Source organism: Pleurodeles waltl, chromosome 12 (genome assembly GCF_031143425.1).
Source record: "Pleurodeles waltl isolate 20211129_DDA chromosome 12, aPleWal1.hap1.20221129, whole genome shotgun sequence".
In the NCBI taxonomy this organism is placed as follows: Eukaryota; Metazoa; Chordata; class Amphibia; order Caudata; family Salamandridae; genus Pleurodeles; species Pleurodeles waltl.
This window is the reverse complement of record NC_090451.1, coordinates 608,581,013-608,598,348: the sequence shown is the minus strand read 5'-3', so window position 1 is coordinate 608,598,348 and position 17,336 is coordinate 608,581,013. Positions and strand designations below refer to the sequence as shown.

At 42.3% G+C, this 17,336-nt stretch overlaps 1 protein-coding gene across 1 annotated transcript in view; it reads left to right on the top strand.

The window, feature by feature from the left end:
- Positions 1–5,132: 5,132 nt before the first annotated feature.
- LOC138268334 (ETS translocation variant 3-like protein) overlaps positions 5,133–17,336 on the top strand; it is an 84,237-nt gene continuing 72,033 nt past the window's right edge. Inside the window, exon 1 of the mRNA XM_069217874.1 lies at positions 5,133–5,437. The gene's annotated coding sequence lies outside the window, so the exon portion shown is untranslated. The remainder of the gene's footprint in view (positions 5,438–17,336) is intronic.

Genomic DNA, 17,336 nt, shown 5'->3' with positions numbered 1-17,336 from the left:
GAAAAAAGAGTGGATTAGCATACACCTGTCCACAATATATGGATTCCCTAATTTTCTCCTCATCTGACGTGTATGCTGTTTCCTAGAAAGGGTACCCATCGTTTACAAGTTTGTATCTTTGATTTTTATCATTAAATTTGAAAATCAAACATATTTCTTATGTATGCCTATTGTTCTGTATTCATAATTCATCATTGGTTGATTCATTCTTCAGTCATAGTCTATTGCGCTGTGTTTTTACATTGTCTATTTGTTTGATGAAAAATGTCACGTAACTCATGAACACATCACCAGATGATCTTGTTTGTTGTTTTCCTTAGTATGTCCTTTGGGCATTTTTGCTGGAGTGGACAGAGGATGCTCTTTAATACGGGGTGGATTTTGTCACCATTTTTGAACAGGGATGGAAAGTGTAAGTGGTTGATATTTACTGCTCCCCCCCCAAATGACTGGGTGCAATAAAGTTTAACCCCTTCGTTTCAGAGGGGGTCGTAACAGTATTCGTGCCAGTATTAAAAAGGGTTAAAAGACCCTATATTTACCAGGACATTAGGTTTTTAGAGCAGTAGGAATGATGTTCCCAAACAAATGGGAAATGCATAATTGTCATGCTCCATAAACCATGAACACCTTGTTTATTGTATTATAATCATCACGTTTGACAGGGTCTACTTGTAATTGGGCCTTATAATTCCTATTGTAGTAGTAAAAAGGTATTTCACCACTGCATATAGTCTATCATGCTTAATCATTAGGAAGATCTAGGACAATCGACGCCCTCTGGTTAATCTTAGAAAATTAACTTCAATTTGAAAATTCAGAACTTTTATCAGGGTAGTTTAGATTAATGGTGTAACATGTGCTTAGTCATTTACCTAACCTGATAGAGGGTATCTGTAGGAAGAGAAAGGTTTGTGAACAAATAGACATGAACAGCAAATGAGCAAATACTCTCTTACCCCTGAGCCTCCTTGGATGTTTACACGTTGGGCGGTTTCCTACTTAAAAAATATAGATCTGTTGTGGGTGTTTTTAGCACATAGACGCATACAATTGATTAAATTAATCATGTTGGATACTTGAGTAGCTTTAAGCAATGTTGCATAGAAAAGGAGAGGAGTAAAATGGCAAAAATAAATGAATTGAGAGATGCCATTTCTCAGGTACAGCTTAAACTTCATATGGATGTCTGATGAAGGTGTGTCACAGGAATGTGTAACTAGATGTAGAGAGGTTTGCCACCCAAGTCATCACACAAACATTTAGATTTTATGTCTATCAATAGTCAAAAGCTGTGCCAGCTTTAGCAACCATAGTCCCCATATGTGGAAGCATTTTCTATTCAATGAAGCCATATGACCTGTAGAAGTCTCCATGATGTGCCAGCTGAGATTTTAGGGTTATCAACAAATTCTGCTTTTTGATGTTCACATTTTTTTTGTCCTTTGCACAGGCGCAACTATGCCCTCTCTTTTTAGATGCAGATCGTTTTTGCAAGAATAGCAAACAGAATCATTTGATTCAAAACATGAAGCCCTGAATCACCATCTCCTGGAAGCACTCAAAGATCCCATGGATATCTGGGTTACATATTGGTTTTCAGAATGACAAAAAGCCAAGAATTCCCCAGATTCCCTGTTTATTTGAGACTTCGATTCATATGAATATTGTTTCTGAGTCTAAGTGAGCCCCCCTCAACTCCATAGTTGAGATAGATCTTGCTTATGTTGAACTGCATTCCATAATGAGTGAATACGACCATGAAAGAACCTTGGAACAGATATTCATAATGCATTCTTACTGAAACCATGAAGAGCAAAAACTTGAAGAAAGAAAAAGCATTGGGAGAGAAGGGCTTAGAATTTAGACTATTCAAGGTTTCCCTATTATTGGATTTTAAAGTTTTATGTTGTTGCCACATTTGTCTGCAAGTAAGGTTCCAACTCCTATTAAAGTCTGGTGTCACAGTAATTACTTACATGCTTCCCTAAACTGTAGTCAGTTAAGGTCACCAGTTCACTACACAGCATTAGTTCTCTATATTAATTGGGCAACAGGGATAATTAACTACAGTCCTCATATACATTTTATACGAGGTCCACTTATTTTAAAAGTATCTTGAGCTGACGGGTATGTGACAATTTCTGTTTTCCAAAAGATCTGTTCAGATCAGTATTGCAGATTTACCAACTCACAGAGTACCCACTGTTTGTCACACAATTTTGGCTCCATTCGTACGGTCACCTGGTGACCATCTAATATGAAAGGGGTGGAGTTTAAGGTGAGCTAGAAGCCCCTATATATATTGTTTTCTCCCCAACTGGTGCTTCGTGATTTTTCCAGACATTACTTATAATATAGTCTGTCTTTTTATAACAAGAGACATAATGCAAATTATATCCATTAATAAAAAGAATAAAATGAAAAATAAGAACTACAATATTATATTTTCATTAAAAATCAAAAACCTTTCATTGGTTGGTCTTATCTCAAGGAAATGTGACATCATTCTTACTTGTCTCTCTCCTAGTCTCTCTTAGTTGTTAATGAAATGTTAGTTATGTCATTAACAACCAAAGGATAGCAAGCACTGAGCAATTAATACAAACACACACCTACAAATACCTCAGAAATTGCAGGTGTACAGGTATGACCACTGGACACTTGTCATTCCAAAACTTTTACATCCCATGAGACAGGCATAACCACTCATTAACATAGCTTTCATTCTTCCAGGTATTGAGCTCAAGATGCTACACTAAAATGAGCTAAAAAGATGTGCCGGAGGTGAATGCTGACTTCCCCATATTCCTGTGCCATCCTTCCATGTAGATTTCCCATTCGGCACATCATTCGGTTCTCAGATCTCTCTTGCAAGCTTAAAAAATACAGGTTTATAAAGGAACTCTAGTTCACTCCCCATGGCTGAGATGAAAACCTACTCATGTTGCTGATTGTTAGAGTAGCTGGAATGGTTAAAGGCACTTTCTTTTCTCTTCAATGGATGTCCAATTAAGGGATCATGAAAGACAGCCAAGTCATAGACAAGGTGGAGATCCTTAATACTGAACTATTGAAATAGTAACAAAGTTACAATGTCCTGTAATATGTAATACCCAACAATTTTTTATCTGCTACAGTACCTGTCAGGCCTCCACAGAGGCTCAGGTTGTGTAGATATACTCTAGTCGTAATGGAAGAAAGTGCAGGTAGGATCTCAATTCAGCTAATAATTCACACAGCCAGGGTGCTTTTTTGTACACAGCTGGAAACGGGTACTCCAATAGGGCTTAATACTAGGTAGCCTTTCCAGTGCTTTACCTGGGAGCCTCAAGGGTCTTGGGTGAGGTGTACTATCAGGAACAGCGGCCGTGACGTCAAGCATTGGTAGCTTGTGATGGTCCTGATGGACTACTTGGCTGTGGTGGTACCAGTCTGTCACCTGGGTAACCAGCAGAATAGTTTTCAGTATCATTGAGGTTCTCATCTTTGGCTCCACCCTCTCCGCATGGGATGACTCCTGGTGGCCTGCCACACTCGGATCCCCTCCGACTCCCACCGACCTCACACGCAACCTAGGATACATTCTGGTCTCCTCACTATCCATGACCCAGCAAGTCAACGCCATCCGCTCCTCCTGCTTCAACACCCTCTGCATGGTCCAAAAGATCTACAAATGGATCCCCACGGAAACCAGAAGAACAGTCACCCAAGTCCTCGGAAGCAGCAAACTGGACTACAGCAATGCCCTCTGCGCAGGACCCACGGTCAAACTCCAGAAAAGGCTGCAACACATCCAGAACGCTTCGGCACACCTCATCCTGGACATCCTCCACCACTGACAAATCACAGACCATCTGAGAGACCTGCCCTGGCTCCCCATCAACACGAGAATCACCTTCAAACTCCTCACCCACGTTCACAAAGCACTGCAAACACCGGACCAGAATACCTCAACAGACAGCTCTCCTTCTACACCCTGACCCGACAGCCCCGCTCTACCGACCTCCCCTCACAACAGTCCCACGTACCTGCAGAACTACAGCCGGTGGAAGATCATTCTAGCACCTCGGCACCAAGACGTGGAACACTCTTCCCACCCACCTGCGTCAGACCAAGGACCTCTTTATCTTCAGGAGACTTCTCAAGACTTGGCTGTTCGAGCAGGGGCAGCGCCCACCACCCTCAGCGCCTTGAGACCCTCACTGGTTAGTGGTGCGCTTGACAAATTCCTTGATTGATTGATTGATCCCAGGTTTACGTGGAAGGAGTAGTGCATACCTTGAATGACTGGTCTCATGACCTTGATTGGGGATTCTGCTTCAACTACATAACTGATAACCCCTCAGCTATCAAGGTTGACTATAATACATTCTGTCAGAATTAATAATGTCCTTGATATACAGCACAGTGTTCGTGTTGCTTAGAAGTCATTAAACATATCTCTTTACATCAAAATTCATACAATCTAAAGAAAAATGGAACATTCTAAAATCTACTCCAATTTTCTCCCACAGTCATCGGGTTGAGTCTGGTGTCTACAAACTGAGAGTTAGTGTTTGTACTTCAACAAACTAGCCTTATTTCAGGTCCTGTGAAGCGACTAAGACATCAAAACTGCCTTTCCCTCTGACTAAGGGCCTCCAGCTGGGGTTCTCTAACTGGGGTGAGGGGCAATTATCCTGTGATAGGGACCACACTACACGTCACTATATTCTGTTATGTAGCCCAACGATCACTCAATCCAAAAGCTCACAAGGAGGGGCTGACTCGGGGGTAAAGGCGTGATTGCCACAATTTTCAAGCTTCTGATTTAATGTTCCACCACCAATTCAGGACGTCACCTTTACACCTTTCTATGCTGATGCTGCGTAGCCCTTGTTAAGGTACTCGTGATTAAATCACTAAACAATACCCTGCAAGTACATTAAGCAAAAGGCACACAGTCCATTTAAGCTTTTTAAACTAAATTCTCTGGAGTTTTGCAATCAGTGTTCCTCCTAACAAGAAGGACCTAATCACATCAATGAACAATCTGGAGGCATTATCACTCAGATAATTGCCCTTACCCCTTGTTTCAAGCCCTCTCTTTTTCTCCGCATCCATGTCTTGGCTGGACACACTTATGAGATGTTAATTGCCATTCATTGATGCTTTGTAGCAATGAACATGTACACTTCGCTATATTTCCTACAGAAAGGCTAACATCCTTTACAACATTTGCTAGTTTGCTGAGCAGCTTTCATTGTTAAAGGGTTAATGTGGTTGCCTGAAAGCTCATCCCCTCTCCTGGGAGCGCAGAGCACGGGCTTTTCATTTTAAGTAACCCTAACACGGCGTGTGATGAAGCGCACCTCGAGTGTGACAGGCAGAGAGTGAGAGACAGGCGACGAGGGAGGCTGCCCGAGCTGCCCGCAGACACACGTCTTCTACAGAGGTAAGAGAGAGCACTGCCGAGGCTACTTTACGACAAGGGATGCGTGGGATATGCTTCAGGCAGAATGTGAAGAATTTAGTGGGGGGTTTGTGGCTGCTGTCCCTGCACAATACTATTTCTCGCAAAAACTATTTTCTTTTGTAGCCAACAAGCTGCAGGTGCGGAGCTTGGACGGCATAAAGTTTATGCGCAGTAAAATCACGTCTAGGGATTAAATTACAAGACCACTCAGCTGCATAAAGGTGTATTTTAATTCATTTTTTTTTATAGCGGTGAATGCTTTGAGGTGTTGTCATAATGTTGGAAATTATATGCAGCGCCTAGTACTGGAACTTAGGTGTCCTTCTAAGCACTACCAACTTTTGCAGATAGAGGAAGTAAGTCACAGGGACATAATGTGATTTGCCCAGGATTACAAAATTTGGTTAAGTGTGGAAGGAGGTATTAGGACTCGCCCTCTGGTTACTTAAAGATGATGTCATGCAGATCGCTGCCTTGCAGGCTTAATCCCACTAAGGCCAGTCCAACGTTTCAAAGTTGTATGGAACTTTCCTGAGCACAAATTCCAGTGTGTAATAGTTTTGGTAAAAAAAACTTGTCGAAACGATCAGACGACCAGGAAGGATTATAGAGCGCTATTAACCATGGTAGTACTATAGCCCAAGTTAACTTTTTATAGTTTTATGAACTGTTAACCGAGATAGCAGTTGCTTATCAGGTGCTAATAAGATATTATTTTATTGTTTGTATAGTACACACAACAGACTGAACTGTTTCACTTTCACAATTATTACTCAAGGAGTGGTACTCATTTTATCAACTTTGGAAGAATGCAAGGTAAAGTTGATTCTGCCTTAATTCCAACTCCCAGGTTGCAGGGGCATGACTTGTGCACAGCCCACTTACATATTGCACTGGCTGCAGAATGTTGACATTAAAAGAGCTCTAGAGTGTATCCCAGAATGCCACTGTGCAAGAATGTTTGGTAGTACGGTAGAATAATGCAACCACCCGCAACCACCCACGAACCAGTGTTTGACCTTTAGGCCACAGGTTCGAATCCTTCCTCTCTGGATATAATCAGCACCATTCAGTTGGGCAAAACACATCTGTCTTTCGGTGCTAAGATGGTGATTTTACATGTTCTGTAGTTTGGTATAATATGTTTATGTTACTTTCATAGCAACAGTCCATCACTCTTTCACTGACAGTGTTCCCATGCTTTCCTAACGAATTTAGGGTTTATATACAAATCACTGAGGGCAATGAATATGTTTTAACAAAATAAGTAAATTGCGCTTGGTCTCTTGCCAAGGGTCCTACGAGTCTAACCCACCACAATGTGCGTCTCCTGTTACCCCAGTCATCTTCAATAGGTTTGATATGCAAAATTTATTCTCACAAGCTTTAGGCAGTCAGTGCTTTGGTTAAAAAATAAGTAGATGGGCTCAAAGTTTTTCCTAGCAGCCTGCTAGTGGTTTTGCTGACATATTAAGGCTGCCTCCTTGTGATTCCACCTCACGCCCCTTTCTTCCACCACCCTACACTTCCTGTCTCCCTTTGTCACTGCCTGTCCCATCTCTCCCTTCGTTCTCACTTTCTTTTTCACCTTTCTCTCTCCTACTTTGTGTCTGCTGACAAAAAATAAGATCCGGTCCCCAAAGGTGAGCGCTGGTACCAGGGCCGGATTTAGGACGGTGCAAGCGGTGCGGCCGCACCAGGTGCTGACCTGGATTGGGGGGCACTGACCTCATGGGGGCGCTGTATTTAGCAATAACTTGGTAACTTGCGCTTTAAAAGCATCTGTTGAAAAGTTCCTTGTGCTACCAGCCTTCAGGAAACAGTAAAAATGTCAAGGTAACTCTTGTAATTAATGTTCTTGCTAGAGAGAGAGATTGGAGTTTTGTCCAGTGGCAGTTTTGACTCCCCATAAAGTAGCGGAGAAAGTTAATATGCCTGCTGAAAAGAACAGAGCTATATTTTATGTGGAAAGCTGAGCGGATTAGTAATGCCAGCCTTTACAAGCGCTTTAAAACAAATGAATGTATGTGAAAGGTGGGCTATGGCGAGATGAGGGACACAATTGCTGGGTGGTAGTGAGTGGATTCGAGGAGGTGGTCATGGGGTGAGGGGGTGCCAAAAAAAGACTGTTGCACAGAGCGCCACCAGCGCTAAAGCTGGCCCTGGCTGATACCCAGCACCTGTGCAAATTAAGCACTGTAGGCAGAGCGGGGCTGGCCGTATTGGATACAGGGTAACCTATAGGGAGCGTGAAGGGTCGGTTGGGGTAGATGGGTGACTACCAATTGCCTTGACTGCTGCATGGGCTGAAGGATCCTCCCACATCCAGCCCCGAAAGCAGCCCTCAGGGACCATCATCGCTTCTTATATCTGCAGTTCAAGTATAATTTCTGCTACCCAGAAACAATGATCCTGTGTACTATAGCACACTCGTATTTCAGGAGCTTTCCTTTTCTTTTTTGATTGCGCTGGCAAATAATATACTTGGAAAATGCAAAAGCCATTTTATTTTAATGTTAAAAAAACATTTTCTGGGGTGATGTTTACTAATAAAGTTGGAAAATTCAACTGTCATTTTTAACATTCGAAAAAAACACCTTTTCTTGGGAAAGAAGTTGCTCAGACCCACCTGGATGTCAAAGTAGCAAGCTTGACTTTTTGCTCAGTGTAGTCGGGTCCGGTGTTAGAACATTTTACTTAGGCCTCTCTTAAGATATTTTATTCAGTCAGAATTGTGTGCTACTAACTAAAGATACTTTGAAATGTGTATAGCGGCGGATCGTTAGGACCTCAGACCTTTTTAATGTTTGATCCAAAATGTTCCTAATCACATATGAGATCCGAGAATTACGACATTTTAGATCCTACATAAATGTGTGTTTCAAAAACTGACAGACAGGCTCAATGCTGGACATGGAAGAAATATGCTCAGAGAACCCATAAAAAGGAGGGTTGGGTGTTTCAGGAAAGTGAAGTCATAAGGAACTTTTCAATGACAGTAAGCCTATTCATTATTTTCACTTAATCTAACCGCAAACAAATTGGTAATATGAAAAAAGTGTCAGTAAGCGATTCATTCTTACTTAATTAGTCACAAAAAGATTCAATTTTAAGATTAGGGGTATTAATGCAGCTTGTGCGGTGGTCTATGTTGCACGATATAATGCCAGACATACAATTTAGGTGGTTGATGCACTTGGGGTGATGTGTGGCTAATCTCTGGTTATAAATTTAAATCATTTAATAGCTCAGAGAGTTCCTGTGTCTATGTTAATTCTTTTGCTGCAGAGATCCCTAACTAGCCTTCAAGTCCCAAAGTATAGTCATGTAAAATAGCTCAGTGGCTTATGCACCCACTGCAAACTTCTACATGTAACTTGAAAGTCGTAATTCTCAATACTTGCAGGTTTTAACTCAATATTTCTTATTGAAAAATTGACTAAAAGGGTTTTGTTGGGAAGTAATACATAATAATTAAAATGTATTATTACAACACACGCATTCTTCTATATACATAGATCTGGACTCGAGAAAAAGTTTGAATCTAAAGTTCCCTTAGACACTTGTGAAGTGAAACCCAAGTGTACATTGTCACTGAATCAGGAAGCAAGCTTCCAGCTGTGCTTCTCCATTTCACTTCCACCTAGTGGCATAACACAAACTGATGGGGCCCGCCTTCAGAAGTGATAAGGGGCAGGGGCGGCTCCTCTGCAGTGGCGGAGGGGCATCACCACCCTGGCTGAGCCTGCAAAGGAAAAATAAAACAATAGCTTGCTATCGTTTTATTTTTCTTCATTTTTCATCTGGTGGCCAGAGTGTTCAGGGAGGGGTGGGTTTGGGCCATGGGATGTGAGAGAGAGGAGGAGCGGAGAGTGCACTAAGTGCGTATGTGTGTTTGGCTGGCCGTCTGGGGCCGGCAAAACACAGATGCGCACATAGGTTTCTCCAACCAGGCTGTATACACAGCCGGATGGAGAAACAGCACAGACCCAAGGCTTGTGTCTGAGCGGCTGTCTGAGCGGCAGTCTGAGCTGCTCAGACCAATCCTGACGCTGCTTTCATGCTATGTTTAGCATGTAAGCAGCACCAAAGTTTGCTGGGGAGCCTGTGCTGGTGTCTTGGTGAATGTTGGAACACCACAAGAGGAGCGAGGCAGCTGGAGGCAGCAGGAGACAGGCGGCACAAGGTAAACGGTAAGTGCGTTCTTTTTTTTTTTAAATGTTTCCCCTGTCGGTCCCCACACCCTGCTTGACATACGCGGCAGCCACAGCTGATGAGGGAGCCGAATTTTCCCTTGTATCATAGATATTCCATGAATGGCAGACTTCTTCCTTTGGGACAGTCAACTCGGACTCAAGCAACTAGTGTTTGTCCCAGAAGTGAGCTATTTAGTCATGGCTGCCCCCCCTCTACACACACACACACACACACACACACACTCCGCCCCCAGACCACAGCTTACATCACAAAGAGTAATGAAAGTGGATGAAGCTCTTCAATGAGTCTTGGGGTCAGCACACATCATATGGTCTCATTCAGTTAGATTGAGTGGAACTGGCTCAGGCCCTGGTGAGGCTCAGGCATAGCTGCCAGAACCAGAATCCAGCTTGATCTCCAAATATCATTCACTCAGGATTAATTGTATTGAAGTGCTCTACAGAATGAGGCTATTATCATAGCAAAATTGTCAATAATGAACAAGCAGTTGCGGACAATTATGCCTTGAAAATTACTAATGACAAAACCTGTCATTGGCATTAAGACTGTTGAGTGAGTGGTATATAAAAAGCTGTGGTTGATCTGGTTAAAACTAATTACCTGTAGCTGTACTATATCAACTATTTCAAGCAAAGGAGGAGTTTCGTGAAATGAACTGTGGTGTGGCATCACAAAGTAATTGATTCACCTTTAAGGTCCTATTACAACTCAATTACCCTGATTAATATAAAGGTCTCTCTCTCTCTGATGTTAGAACTTTAATGAAATTAGTTTTTGTCAACTGTAAAAGCATTAAAGTACAATGAAGGGTGGATGATTGGCGAAAGGTGACTGGATGTTTGGACCTTGGTCTCCTTCAATAACCATTTAAAACCTATGGTTCCAAACAAGACATGAAAGCCTTTATTCTAGTCTGTCATGGACTTAGTCTCAAGTGACTGATCCAGTGCCATCTTAAGGATTTTGGGGGCCTTGGAGCAAGAAATATTTGGATGGGGTGGCTCTGTTTGAAACACCTTTGCAATTGATTACCTATTTCTTGCTAATGTATGCCCTATGTTGCCTGAAATTATTGGTTCATATTTTACAGGTTAAGATCAAAAATAGGCAGAAGTGAGCTAGACAGAAAGTTCACTTTGCCCGGGGACCACTAGGAAAGTGAAGACCTTGAGCAATTGCTGACTTTGCTAGTGCTTTAGAAGTTTCTGCACTGTTCCAATTACTGACAGGCAGTCTCACACACTTTATACTCCAACTTTCGCATTAAAGACCCTTCCCATCCTCCATCACCCGAACCCCCTCAGAATTTAATACCCACAAAGAGAAACATTCATAGGTTGAGGAAGAGGCACCAAACTGAATCCTAAAGAGGGCTTGTGACATGCGCAGATAGGCACAAAGTTGAAATAAACAATTGCCCATGAAGAGCAGTGTCAGATTACCAAATAGGCAAAGTAGTCACCGGCCTATGGGCCCCACTCCTTTTAGGGGCCCCACGACAAGGGATTAAAATAATATTGATTTGATCTTGAAAGAAAATTACTATCAAGCTTTCCTCAATTGTTTCCAAAAGGTAGAAAAGAATGAATGAACTCAAAGAATCGAAAACTTTACATTAAAGACTCCATAGAGAAAATACTGTATTGTTGTAATGTACCCAATAACAAATTAAAATACATAAACCATAAACATCAGATCCACATAACAGTTTGTCTCTTAAAAGCTCATCTTCTGTCAGCTGTCAGTTTATAAAAAAATCGGTGCAAACTACGCACAAGTAATGTTTAGTTTTATGTAATAAAATTGGTTTATTAAAATTGTTGGTTGGTAAAATTAAAAATGTATTAGGAGATAATTTGCAAGGGGAGGCGAAATTCCGACCGCCTAGGGGCATCCACAGGGTTTAATCTGGCACTGACGAGGAGACATGCACGGAAATCCAATCATTTAAAAATTTGCTAGAGAATATTTGAGTAGACCACCATGCATAACTAGTGAGGAATGGGGACATCAGGGCATCACTTACTGTATTTTACTTTATCTTTGTGTCCAAAAGTGTAATATACATTAGCATCATTCTCTCCTATGACCTCGCCCTACCCCCAGCAAATAGGTGTCTATTTAAACCTACATTGTCAGTGAAGACGAGCAGGGTAGGCCACATGGCCCAGAAATGATCATGCTCCAAGTCGATCAAATACTGTTGCATTCCAAACAGGCAACACAGTTGATCACACAGTGCACCCTAATGAAGAAACAAATCTGATACTTAACTGTGCTCCTGTAAAGCAAAGTTTAACGTGGGCTGGTTAGAATGGCCTCATCAGCAGAGCCATTGGAATTATGTTGCAGGGGAGGACCAAATAATGAAGCAGCCTTGACTAAACTATGCAGCAATGAAAGACAAATTATGCAGCATAGAGCAGCACATTTTGTGATAGTATTACTTCATTATTTTGTAATTGTTACACAGGTTAATATTGTCTAGGCAAAGGTTTCACCTCTTTAATTCCAGTTTAAAACCAAAATACAGCAAAAAGCAATAGCAAGGGGACTAGTCTATCTTTGGTCTTCTGCACGGCAACATGTGTTGCCACGTTTTTAGTGACTTTTGATCCATTTTTTAACTAAAAACAATTTTTGGGATAAAACCTACAGATTATGCAGCAAGTGATGGATTATGTTTCAAATGCAGAAAAAACATAATTATAATGGAAAATGCGTCAAACACCAAACCGCATCATCCCACTGGCCATGCTGATGAAGTAGTTCATTACAGAGGGCTATGCACAGGTAAATGAATGCAGCAAGTTTGGGTCTCATGAGGAATGGCTGAGTATGAGGCAAGGCAATCATCACTGGGTTGCTGGGAAGGAAGTGGCAGTCAGCTTGGCTCAGTGCCTCCTGTCACATTAGATGACAGACTCTGAGGCCAAGAGTACATTCTGATTATCAGCTGTTGGAGTGCTGGTGAAGAGACATCCCCATTGAAGTTTCCTTCTCGCACTAGCTGTATTGTGGGGCAATTTGGGGAGAAAAAGAATGGGGCACTCTCAAGCCGAACCTCTCCATTGTTAATTACAAGTGACAGAAACCCGAGAGTCCCTAGGAATTCGCCTTTAGGGTACACAAAGTGGGCATCACTTAAACATCCTTGACTTTCTGAGTAGATATATTTACTATTTATATGTGGTTTGACACTGTATGTCTGGTCACAGAACCAATGAAAAGTTATCGATCCTATACCTGGGGTGGTAACTCATCTTCATCCCTTTGAACACCTGTCCCTTTGTGATTGTTGAAAGAAGTTTCAGAGAAAGTAGGCACTGGTGCGGGGAACAAATGTCAACTCTCCATAAATATTTTAAAAGAGAAAATGGAGTGCATTTAAAATTATTTTTCTTTACCTAGACACAATCACAGGCATGGTGTTTGGCTAACCCCTGCAGGCTACCATCCATGTGATTGTATCCAATCAAAGTGAGTTCCATATTTTTACCTACTTTATGAATGTTAATGAGATAGATGGGATTACAGCAAACTCTGATTCAAAGATATGTGAACTGACCTATTAGTACTTACGTTTGTCTGCAAAGTTCTGCACTAGTCTAAAAACTACAGGTCGCAAATTGCAACTAGTTCTTGCAATCAGTGTAATAACGAATCTGTCCCTAACTTTTCTGAATGTTTTTTACCCCTACTTCACCAGCTGACCAAATTGTTTGACCCTGTGTTAGAAATGGGGTCTCCAGTTGCCAGCAGTTTGCACCATGTCCTAGTAGGGACACTCACTCTAGTGAGGGTGGGGGAGTCACAGAGCTAAGATAACCCCTGCTCACCCCCTGGGTAGATTGGCTCAAGCTGTCAGGGTTATTGTTGAGGCAATGTGTAGAGTATTTTTACACACACACAGTAACTCAGTGAAAACACCACAACAGTACTCAACACCAGTTTAGAAATATAGCCAATATTTATCAGAGTAAAACAAGACCAAAACAAAACAAAATCAAACATACACATGTAAAGATACGAATTTTCGAAGATTAAATCTTAGTAAAGTGCTTAGAACACAATAGCTCCAACTGGGGCTACCATGGTATCTTGATGGAGTAGTTCCCAATAGTCTGATGACACTCACAAGGGAGTGCGGGCAGGTAATGTGGTCGCACGGACCCCAGGTCCAGTACCTTGGAAAAAAATGGAAACAGAGAATGTTCTACTGAGTTGGGGACATGAGGCAGTGGTGGAGCCTGTGTGGCGTCGGTTTCTTACTGCTGTCATGGAGGTGAAGCATCGGTTCCTCACGGTTGCAGGGGAAGTGATCCTGCATCTCTGGCAAGGTGTTGGTTCCTTACAACAAGGTGGTTCAATGAATCCAGCAGGTCAAGATCCGAGGCGTCGGCTTCGCGATCACACCACAGGGCCACAGGTGCAGGGGCAAAGTCAGATGTCATGGATGCTGGTGATACGGCACTCGGGACACAAGCTGTGGTGGGACTTCGGAGACGCTGCAGCGGTACAGGGTCTGCGGCGTCTGTGATGGTCATTGCACTCAGTGGGGACCACCGCTCCGGTAGAGGCAGTGCACAGAGTCAGTCAGCAGCACTGGTTCCGAAGTTGCTCTGGAGTTGATGTTCTTGTCTCTTCTTGGTTATACCAGAACTCACTTCCAAGGACCCAGGAAGTGGATCTGGCACCACTTGGTAAGTCAAGACTTTCAAGAAGAAAACCCAGGTGCTGGCAGATGAAGTCTTTGATGTTCCTGAGACTTCTTAATGGGAGGCAAGCTCAGTCCAAGCCCTCAGAGAACCTTTTGAAGCAGGACGTATAAAGCAAAGTCCAGTCTTTCACTCCCAGGACTGAAGCAGTTAGCAGCAGGCCAGCAAAGCAACAGGCGGAGTGGTAGTCTGTCCTATAGCATTCAGCTTTTCTTCCTGGCAGAATGTCCTCAGTCCAGAATTATTCTGAAGTTGTGGTCTCAGAGGTCCAATACTTATACTCATTTCTGCCTTTGAAGTAGGCACAGTATTTGTATTGCACAAGACCCTGCCTTTCCTTCCCTGGTCCCAGACGCCCTCCAGGGGGTTGGAGACTGCTTTGTGTAAGGACAGGCACAGCCCTATTCAGGTGCTAGTGTCAGCTCCTCTCACCACTCTAGCTCAAGATGACCCATCAGAATATGCAGGGCACACCTCAGTCCCTTTTGTGTGACTGTCTAGAGTGAATTCACAAAAAGCCCAACTGTCATCCTAACCTAGATGTGTATTCCACAGACAAGCAGAGGCACAGAATGGTTAAGCAAGAAAATGCTGTTAATCTAAGGGAGAGATATTTCTAGCAAATTTTGAAATCCCAATTTAGCAGTAATTCACTACCAGGACATGTAACACACACCAGTAAATGTCCTACTTTTTAAATACACTGCACGATTACAATGGCAAAATTCTGGCACCCGCATATTGGATGTAATGTTTGAGCAGACAGGGTAATTTTTTATATATGGGAGCACCCATAAGACATTTAAAAAAAGAAATGAGTGCACTTATGGGGACTGTGAGGTTTCATTAGTCTGGCACACCATGACAGGATCTGAATATTTAATGACTGTCTTTTCAGAGTCTTTCAATTTTTAGCAAAATTTATGTGCTTTAAAAGTCACTATTAGAGCCTACAGTTTTCAAAATGTTCTCAGGGGAGAGGCCCCACCCGCCCACCCCCCCGATCACACCTAGAAGATTTCAGACTCACTTGCTTTGTTCAGTTACTACAATTCAGATAAATGTTCCCTTTATTTATTCTTGTTGGTACCTTAGTAAAGATGATATCTAAAAAAGAAAGGTATCTCTTTTGTTTTGTTACATGAATCGAGCAGTTTTTATGAAACGCAGTGATATTAATTTCTGGGATGTCATCAGGGTTAAAGTCACCTGCCATCACTTCATGGGAATATTTGGGTCAAAGGTCACATGATGTCACTCCCTATGATGTCATTAAGGTCAGGAGGTTTATGGTGCCTCCTCCAATGACCCTGGCATTTTCATGAATCAATGTCCATGAGGTTCTTTTCAGAATCATCTGTAAAATATATGACCACATAGGAAAAATATGTAATTGAAAAATAGCAGCGCAATATTAATACTGTGGCTCCATGTAATACAGATCTCCAAGGATAACACAACACAACTCCATGGAGAGGATCAGATTTTATTTGCGCTCTACACTCTTGCTCGGTGCAATGCAGGGTGGTTATTAAAAAGCAGTTGGCAGGATGGCCTTAGGCTATCTTTTCAGCAGTATCTCCGCTGAGTTCGTGATAAAAGCATTTGTCTCTCAGGTCAACAGTAACTCTGTTGATTTCACGAGAAAAGCACCGATGGGCTCTTGCTTTGTCGGTTTCTGGGTTTCAGTTACAGGGTTGAGGTCAACCTGCATGTCTCTGTGGCAGTGAAGACCTTTTAAAAAAGAAATAGTCATGTAAGATATTTCCTATATTTAGAGAAGCTAATGAATTTGATTATTAGGACCATGTGTTGTGACATTTGGTACGTTATCCCCATTTATGTAACCTCATTTTATTCATCTATATTAATCTGACACGTTGTCTCTTTTCAGTGCAGTCCTTCTGCATTTATCTGCTGTCCACAGGACACAGCTAATATGAAAACTCTTGAGCTGTAGACGTGCAATTTACAAACAATTATTGGCAAAGAAACTGGTCTCTGTTTAAAGTGCTTACAAAAACAGGGTAAGTACATTAAAGCCAAATTGAGAAACAGAAGGCTCTCTATATGAAGGCTCCCTTCCCTTTATTTCAGTCCGTTTTCCTATATCAAATCAACAGCAGATGGCAAAGGAGCCTTCGTTATGGCCCTTCTTTAGTTTCTATGACAAAGAACAGGTGGGAGGACTACAATAAAGACACCCTAGCCACTCCAATTCATCTGATATAGAAACAAAAAGAGAACTGTACTGAACGTAACCGGTCCTTCGATATGGATTATATATTGCTGGAAAAGTAAAGTAAATGCATAATTAAATAAAACGCTGGTCCAGGCAGCACTAATGAAAAGCCACTGAAAGGAATGGCGGCTGTGGGGAACGAGGAAGTGGTGAGTAGTGTTATCTAGGAGCAAACATGCGACGGAGGGTGGGGAGGGAGAAAACCGTGTGGAGGCTTGGGAAGAAGAAGGGACAGGAGGGAGGAACCAGAGTTAGTGGTGGGTGGGAAAATAAAGAGTGAGACACACAGGAAGGAGGGAGGGGTGAGAGGGAGTCAGCAGTGGTGCAGAAAGATGCATACATGTGTAAAGTGGCCCCTCATGGTGTTTCATGCAAGCACAGAATAGGTGGAGGAAAGATGAATCCTCACAGCAACTGGCATCTGGTGAGAAAGAAATACTCCTCTGAGGTGAGCCACAATGTAATTGACAATGTCTCATGCCAAAGGCCGAAAAAAGACTGGTAAAAACAAAAACAAAATGTAAATGGGTACCATACCCAGAGCCGGCACTAAGGGCAGAATTTAAGAAAAGTGGTGCTGCATCCATACCACTGTCACTTTTATTGTGCCTCTTACCACCCCCCTAACGCCACCATGTGTGCACTGTAATTAATATACAGCACACCATGGCTGTAGTTGGGGAACTAGCGTCAAAATACT